The following is an 8651-nucleotide window of genomic DNA, read 5'->3' on the forward strand; positions in this document are numbered from 1 at the left end:
CATGTAGGATACACGCGTGACTAAATGTCCCTACACCGTTCAATTCGCGTAACGAGTGTCGATGGAACGTTAATGCCGTTAATGTCGACGAACGCGTATCTATGAAACGTCAGTCCACAAAACCCGCTTTTCGGCGAAACGATAGGGACCCGTTGCTCTGTACGACGCCAGTTTTATACAGGCTGCAAGGCAGTGCTCATTCTACGCAAGAACGTCTCGAAGCTGCGATCTCGTGCCCATTTGCACCCTCGCTGAACCGGGCAACGCCACCGCGCACACATGACACAAATCGAAAAGCAGGGAAACTCTGACATAAAGACGAGAAAAAGGAATGCACGTCCTCAACTGGCAGGCCCATGCCTCGTAAAACGCAGCATCGTACGAATGCATGTAAACGGTAGACTTACCTTTATCGGGCAGGTGCGCTTGGTTTGCGACTGCAGCCTGCACCTACGTGCCAAGCATCGCTTCGTTAACCCGCGAACCCGATCCTGCTTAAAATGGCGCGAATGAACGAAGACATCGTCACACGCCAGCCGAAGCTGGCCAAGATCCCCATGATGGAGTGTAGGAGGTGAGGAGGTCAAGTCACAGTGAATAAGCATACAGTGGTCCCACTCAAGGCCCCTTCCGGTAATTGGGCATTAGGCAGCGCCCCTCACCATATATCGCGAACTAAAACACTTTTTATGTGTCTGATTTCTCGTTACAAAACGCGTTGTAAAAGTAATCGTTATAAAACAAAGGAATTACACCAGTAATGCTATTTTTTTTTTAACTTAAGAGACTCGATTTTTTTCTGGAAGGAATAAAAGATGCTTGACCGAAAACCGTTACACGGTTACTCAGGGTTATGGCCAATGAGAGGAGCCGAGGCGCCGGGCGACAGGCTGCTGCTGTGGAGATTGCGGAGTACACTCTGGTACACTTGCGTTTTTGGCGTTTAAATTAGAAGCATTCGAAGCTGACAATAAAACACCAACTGAGAAGCTGGTAAGCTGTCTAATCTAATTTTTGTTTTTGCAAATAGCATTGTGTTATATATTATACTTCGCTTCTCTGAAAGTCGCCGTTTCCGTGGCAAATATCGGTGAGGAATTCGCCGTTACACAGACTTATATAATGGTGAATTATAAACGTGCGTATATTAAGTTTTGTGAGGCGCTGATTTTCCTCCTGGCATCAATGGAGCTAGTGCCGAATCGTCTTTCTATTCGGAATCGTGGGCAACAAAGTAACCGCGGCTTTGCACACGTAGAGAGGGCCTCGAAACTGATGCAGCCCAGACGGAACTGAAGGAGTCGCTGAGCGCACTCCGGCGTCGCAAGTTTCGATTTAGAAATTACTGATCGCGTTCATTTTATTATGTTCTCAAGTAGTGCCCTTGAAATAAGGGCACCCAACTAGTGCAAACATATGTGATGGTTTTGGTAGGTACAACCCATAGTTCATATCTTGTTAGAAAAACAAAAGATTCCTGGGTGAATTGTTGCGTTGAAAACGGCAGTACGTCTCCTTGTCAATCGGTGTTCGGGAAAGATGAAGTGCTCACATCAACTAAAGAAAAAAAAAAAAAAAAAAAACATGGGGATGGTGCTGCTCAAATTCTCTCACGTGTTCTGTTCTGTTCATGGTATTAGTCCGCACAAAACTAAAAGAGAGAATTTCACCATTTAAGAAACCTTGTACGACACGTCATATGCGCCATTCCCTTTATCAGTAAAAGAGCTCCGAGCGCTCTAAAAAGCCTGTGCTTTGTTTAAACGGAGAACAGTTTCTTAATTGCTGTCGATAATCTTGTGTGCATGCAGTTTTGAGTTTTTGTTGTATTGTTTACTTGTGCAGTAGATATATGAATTGATGTGCTCGATATTTCATGCCTCTTGATGTCCTTGTGACCTGTCAAAATGTGTTTTGCTCTAAGCTGTGTGTTCGATCATCGAGTTTCACACTTGCCCTAAAAGCTGCCATTCACAATATTTCTGTCATAGCATGCCAATACCCCGAAAAAAAAAGAAGTGTCGTCGGCTCTGTTTGATGTTTGTAAATTGACCGGCATCCGTGCAAACTTTGTTCTATGGCTGTATATGTGCTACGTTTGTGGCTCTTTTTGATTGAATTATACCATGCAGAGATGCAATAAACAGTCCCCTACGTGAAAAAATGCTTTCTTGTCTGAATGTGATCGCCTAGCATTGGTGTCCTGTGTCGGGTGCTTCAAATAAAGCAATATGCAACGTGAGAACGCGAGGAACAGGGAAACCAAAATTCCATGGGGGCCGCCATCTTTGAAACCAAAACAACAAAACAAAAGCATAAAAAGTGGTTTAGTTCGCGATATGTGGCGAGGGCCGCTGCATGCAAAAATACTCTCTACACCATGCCTCCGGATTACCACGGGCTTATTCTACAGTGGGCAAACTGTATATGATAAACTGTGGGTCAAGTCTCCTAGCAACACGAAGGCCAGATAACTCTCAAAACGCGATCGCTATCGCGATAGGTTGTCAGTCGGATGACCTTTTGCCAGCGGCAACTAATCGGGAAGCTCTATGCCGCGCGCATTTTGTTTCCTTGCGCTCCCCAGGTCGCTCTTCCCTCTCCCCTTGTTGGCGTTTTTTCGTTGACGGTGAGGGCTCGTCAAAATTGGCAAGAACATCGCTGTAAAAGTGACAGCCGCTCTTTACATTGTATGTTGGAAAAGGATATGGCCCGCAGCTCACTCGCAAGGCGCAAATCATGGGAATATATTTGCCGCACCGTTGTTTGTGCTCTCGAGAATCTGGAAGAAAGCTGCCGATCTCCGAAAACGATCGTTTCGTGCCAGCAAGAGACATGGGAAATTTCGCAGTTTCCAGTTGTAGAGCACTTGCGCCTTCTCGACCGCTTAAAGCGCTGGAGATGCGCGATTGTATCTCGTCTCTTTTGTCAACCACGAGAACACTAGACTAGACGTTGACATGACATTCGGCTGAGGAGTTGAACCAGCAGCGCGTTAGTCGTGAAATCTGTTCTAACTCGGTGCGTGTTGACGTATCCTCCTATCGTCACGTCTAAATGCAAGACATGCGTCCAATCAAGAAATAAAATGTTACGTACCATGTGTCGCGGGGGTTATTCATACGACATTTAATTCAGTTCTACGCGGGGGGCTGTTAACGAGCTCCCCAGTGATACACGCGCCGTTCGAAAAGGGTGGCCCGAGTGGCATGAACTCTCCGCGGGGTGCGTATTCGCGACTCCAGCGACCTATAGGGGGCGCCACCACAAAACAAACATGGCGGCTGGGTCCAGGTCGCGTCGGCTCGGCCGGGCCGCCTGAATGGGTGGCGCATTCAATTTAACATATTTTCTTTTGTTTAATGCCCAATTTTATGGGTATTTGAACTGAGGCGGTTAAGTGCAGCCGGTACGCATAAACTTGCCGAGCATAGTTTTGTTTTGCCGGTGTTTTTTGTTCTTTTCTTGTCAAAGTTTTGTTTTGGAGACTTTGTTCAAAACCGAAACTATGGGCTCCGGAGAAACGGTAATATGATCATCTAAGGAAAGCGGCGAGGGCTACAAAATTGTTCCACCGAGAGTAGTTTTTAGCTAACTCGCCTGCCTCGACCATGCGACTTATCTTTCCGCGAAATTGAGCTTTTGTGCGTGTCTGCGTTTCAAGAAACAGCTCCAGTCGTCTGCTCGGTCAAGAACACAGGCTGCAGGAAAATTACGAAAATTAAGCAAGCGCTTCTTGAACCAAGCAGCATGCTAACCCTCTGGCGCTTCACTAAACAGCTGATACTCGTCTTTCAATTCAGGTTTTAGTAGCCATCAGGAAGTCATTTTGACGAATATGCGGATTATGTATTATATTACGTGCTATGGTCCCACTAAAGCGATATTAGTATGTTCTTCGGGTTGAAATATGAACTTAGTTGACTAACTATTAGGTGAACTGCTGAATAAAAGTATATTTGACAGACAGAGAGATACTACTTAAACTTAGCCAAATGGTTCTAGCCGGTAGAACGGAGACGAAAGCGAAAAAACTGAGGAGAGTCTTCTTTGGAAATTCACTCAGAACTCTCTACATTGAACTTGACTTCAAATCCTGAAAGATAAAATAAGATTTTTTTTTTTTTTGTGGCCGGTTAATTTGAGCAATGTAGACGTATATTGCTGCTGGCTTCGACAGGGACTATAATACAAATATTGGAGGCGCGATAGATCCTAATGACGTGACAGCTTCTAACTTTGCGAGACGCTTCCCCCACCTTATCAAAGCAGATAATTTCCCTCATTAATCATATGCAGCGAGCAGGTTTTCTGGATCAAGTAATTGCGAAACTAGCCCAACTCCTTCAGTGTGGTCTTTTTCGCCGAAAAGCAGCCAAGATGAATAGCCAACGCACCGGCCGGCGTTAGTGGCTCAAATTAACTTGAGGCTAATCGAGCACAACCGAACTCAAGGAAAGCAGCTATCGAACTCGAACCTTCCCATTCACTTGACTGCAACATTGGTGTTCCCTCCAGTGAAACACTTCGTCTGTCGGCCTCAGTCCGCTGTTCTACATCCTTATATAGGAACGACTTATCAGTTAACAAGCAGTCGTCACTTTGAATGTGATTAGAGACAGACAAGAAATCAAAACGTTTTTCCGTGATTCCTCCCCATCCAAAAAAGTTTAAAGCACGCGCCCGTGTGTTATGGAGTAAACGGGCTTTCAAACACGTGATGGAAAGAAACAATCTACTGAGGCTTCACCACACTAATGAACACTCAGGCAAACTTGAGAAATTTTCGGACCTTCGTCAAATTACATTGCTCGCCCCCGCGCCGACAGCACGTGTCCGTGAAAGCCACCAAAGACGCGGCGGGGCGCGGAGCGACCTGGACCGACTGGTTCCCGGTTTTCCCGCTTGGCGGCGTCCGTTTTGCTGGAGTCGCGAATAGCCATTTCCGTCCAAAGTGCACTCCGGAGTGCGTACACACGAACTCAACTCTCCCACGTCACGCCGTGGTGGTGGCGCGTCGGTTGCACTTCCCGTCTGGGGCGGTGGGCAGAAGTCGCCGTGCGAGACATGCATTCTTGTTTTCTTTCAGGATAAACCAGAAAAAAAACCTGCCTTCTCGTGAAAATGCTTTAACGGGGTTGTACCAAAAGATTCTGGAAAGGTTTGAAGATCAGTTTTCATGTGTTTCTGCCCGCTCCGTTCGTCCGAGTACGTGGATAGTAGCCGTGAAAAGGGTAAACCAGACGCTGTCGAACTACGATTGCTTGTGCGGGAAACACTTTGTGGTCGGCAGATGTATTTATTTTGTTCCAACATGAACGACCGCCAAGTTGTCCGGGCCACCCGCGGGTTAAGTGCGTCTTCAAAGTCACACGGCCGCATGATCGTTCGAACTTTCGTCTGCTCTTTCGAGCCTGGTTTTTGTCGTCTGCTCGTTCAAACAAAAGCGGCCCGTAGACCAAACTTTGACCCGGTGATTGCAATAAGAAGTAATTTCAGGCCTCAAAAGACTTATGTAGGCCCGGTGTAAAGAGTAGATACAAGATGTTGATCATTGGTACCATCGGCCATCACCGACTTGTTACGCTTGGTCTGTTCCCGCTTCTGAATTTCAGTATCGACGTCGATCATCGCCGCTACCTTCTACACTTTTGTAGCGCGAGCGACGTGGCGACCGAAAATATCTAGAAGAATCTTATCATGGTTTTGGCGTCCATTCTCCGGCGTTCACGCCAATGAATCGCCGCACGTCAAATTATTTACGCAAAATTTAGCGGTGTAACGAGCCTTGATAACTTCGCTCAGGTGATTAAAGTGGTAAGACATTGCTATGAGGACGTAGAATAGAAAATTCCAACGCGAAAAACAGTATGCAGACTCACACAGACGCTGAGAACCTGAAATTCCAAGGGACGCGGTGCTTCTAGCGGTCGCACTCATTTGCGCAAGCGTTCGAACTGTCGTCTGCTCTTTCAAACTTGTCTGCTTTTTGTCGTCAGCTGGTTCAAACGACAGCGGCCCGTAAACCAAACGTTGACCCGGTAATTGCGATAAGAACTAAGTGCAGACCTCAAAACACTCTTGAAGGTTGGTTGGGGCAAGTAGGCTAAATGTAAACAGTAGATACCATAAGATGTTCATCATTGTTACCAGTCGGCATCACCGATTTGTAATGCCCGATTCTACTTGCGGTTTTCGGTATCGACGTCCATCATCTCAGCTACGGTCCACGCTTTTGCAGCCCGAGCGACGTCGCGACTGAAAATAGCGAGCAGAATCTCATCGTGCGAGTCAGGCTTTAGCGTTCATTCTGCGGCGTCCACGTGAAATGAATCGCCGCAAGTCACATTATTCACGCAAAGTTTTGCCTCGTTAATTTTGCTGAAGCCGCTCAAGTAGTCAGACATTGTTAGGAGGACGTAGAATAAACAATTCCCACGCGAAAAAGAGCACGGGGACTCCCACCGTCGCCGAAAACAACGCAATTCAATGGTTTGTTTATGGGCGACGGCGGGCTTCTTGCCCACCGTTCACCGCGCATGCGCGGCGCCGGTAGCGTCCGCTAGGGGCGCTCCGGTTTGTTTGTAAACATGAGTTGGTGTATAGCTTTACTCTTAAATAAACCATTTTGTTTATGAATGTTTCATGATAGTACTTCAAAATCTTTAGCATACAGATGTGGGATTACCGCTGAGCCTTCCCGGAACAGTGGTGGCTGCGACAGCTATGTTCACGCCGGCGAACATGAGTCTTCTTCACGGGCGGTGGTGCGCGTGCATTGTTTACGCCACCGAGGGGAGGGCGTTCAGTGTTCCCGTTGACTCGACGAGAAAGCACAGCCATGGCCGCGGACCGTGAGCTCGTATGGACCCTAGCGTCGCAACCGGGCTTCGCATCGGTGACCGCGATGCCGGACTTGACGGCGTTCATTCCCGCCTTCTCTGACTCCTCGTCGGCAGCGAGCGCCATGAGGAAGTGCCCGGGACTGGGTGTCGCATATCAACACGGTGGCGGCGCAGCGCAGTCCGGGTGGAGTGATGGAATAACACTCGCTGTTGCATCACCGAAGGTGAGCGGGACGGCTCGAGTGGCATCCAACGACCGGGAACCGAGTGGAAACCTTGTCGAAATGGGCAGAACAACTACAAATGGTGTTCCCCGATGACGACAATTCGCACTCTACGAGATGATGCTCCGGCGGACACAGACCGGCTGAGTGCGTCGCTCATTATTTTTTCGACAAGGGCTTCCTCTGCTCGAAGTGTGACGCCAAGGAAATGAGTTCACAATGGCGCAGTCTTATAATTGCGGAACTTCGAAACATGAACCACGCTGTGTTCCTGCCGCTTCAGGCAGCAACGTTCGCAACGTCTTGCGAAATTTTGCAAAATCTTGCTGATTTTTTTCTTGAAATCACTCGTTGCAGAAGAAGCAGTCCACAAGAAAAAAAGGAACTATGAAGGACAAGCTTCTCAAAAAGCTTTGCCAGGAGCTGAAAGGTAACGGGGTATGTGTAAAAGCATTTCTGTTAGAAAGTATTAGTTTTATGGAGAGCATATCAGTATTCATTTAATGTTGCCATTTTGGTGCTTGGTTAGATATATTTTTATCAATGTCATTATTGCTTTTTCAACTGTACTTATCATTTATTGATTCATGCCAACTGCAAGCTGTTTAGACCACTGAAGCAATTGGAGACTCTAGATATACTCGTTCAGTAACCTTTGCGCTGTTAGGGCAGATGACATATGATGCTATTTTCCTCAGCATTAGAAAAAGTTGGTGGACAATGGGAATGCAACTTTGCGGGTTTGTCAGAGGTCACTTCTGAGAAGCAGTTGCTTATGACTTCCAATGTTATACTTTGTTGCACAACTCTGATAATCTATCATTACTGCATATATTTGCTGTTTATAGCCTGGTGCATCTCCTGGGGACCCTGAGGACGTTGCATCACAAGCTCAAAGGCATGTCTTTGCTGTACCGACCCTGGCCTCTGCCGAAGAGGCCGAAGCTAGGTCCAAGGAGGCCTGGATAAAGGAGGACAAGCCCAGGGCAGGCGAGACCTGGGCCAACTATGTCGAGACCAGGGCCAGCGAGCCTGAGACCGGGGCCGAAGCCAGGGCTAATAAGGTCAAAGCCAGGGTCAACGAGGCTAACGCCAGGGCCATGACAATGAGGTGGAAGCCAGGGCCAACGAGGCCAAAGCCAGGTCCACCGAGGCTGAAGCCAAGATGGAGCAGGTTCAGACCACGCTGAGGCTAGGGCGGCCGAGGCCAGAGCACAGGAGGTCGAGGCTGTAACGTAGCGTCGTCTGCATCCGGACGTAAGGTCAAACAGTATAACCTATTTGTCCAGGCCTAACTGCCCGAGGTCGCCAACTCGCGGCATAAAATTTTTTTTTTTTTTGCTGAGAAGTTCATTTGCACTGAAAATAACTTTAGTAATCGATTAAATATACACATTTGCAGGTAAGTCCTCTGGGCACCGCCATCTTCCTAACTGGAGAGCGCGTGAGCTGTGTTATAACAATTACGATGCCTTGAGACGGCGTTGTATTCGGATTATAGCGCGGCCCAGAGTGAACCTAAGTACACCTCGGCAAGCAAGATGGCGGCGCCCGTAGGCCGTACTTACAAACAAGCATACAA

General features: G+C 47.6%; 1 pseudogene; it reads left to right on the forward strand.

The window, feature by feature from the left end:
* The first annotated feature begins 500 nt into the window (after window positions 1-500).
* LOC121838466 lies at window positions 501-8361 on the forward strand (annotated as a pseudogene).
* The last annotated feature ends 290 nt before the right edge of the window (window positions 8362-8651 follow it).

This window comes from Ixodes scapularis, unplaced genomic scaffold (genome assembly GCF_016920785.2).
Source record: "Ixodes scapularis isolate PalLabHiFi unplaced genomic scaffold, ASM1692078v2 PGA_scaffold6__148_contigs__length_123643588, whole genome shotgun sequence".
Classification (NCBI taxonomy): Eukaryota; Metazoa; Arthropoda; class Arachnida; order Ixodida; family Ixodidae; genus Ixodes; species Ixodes scapularis.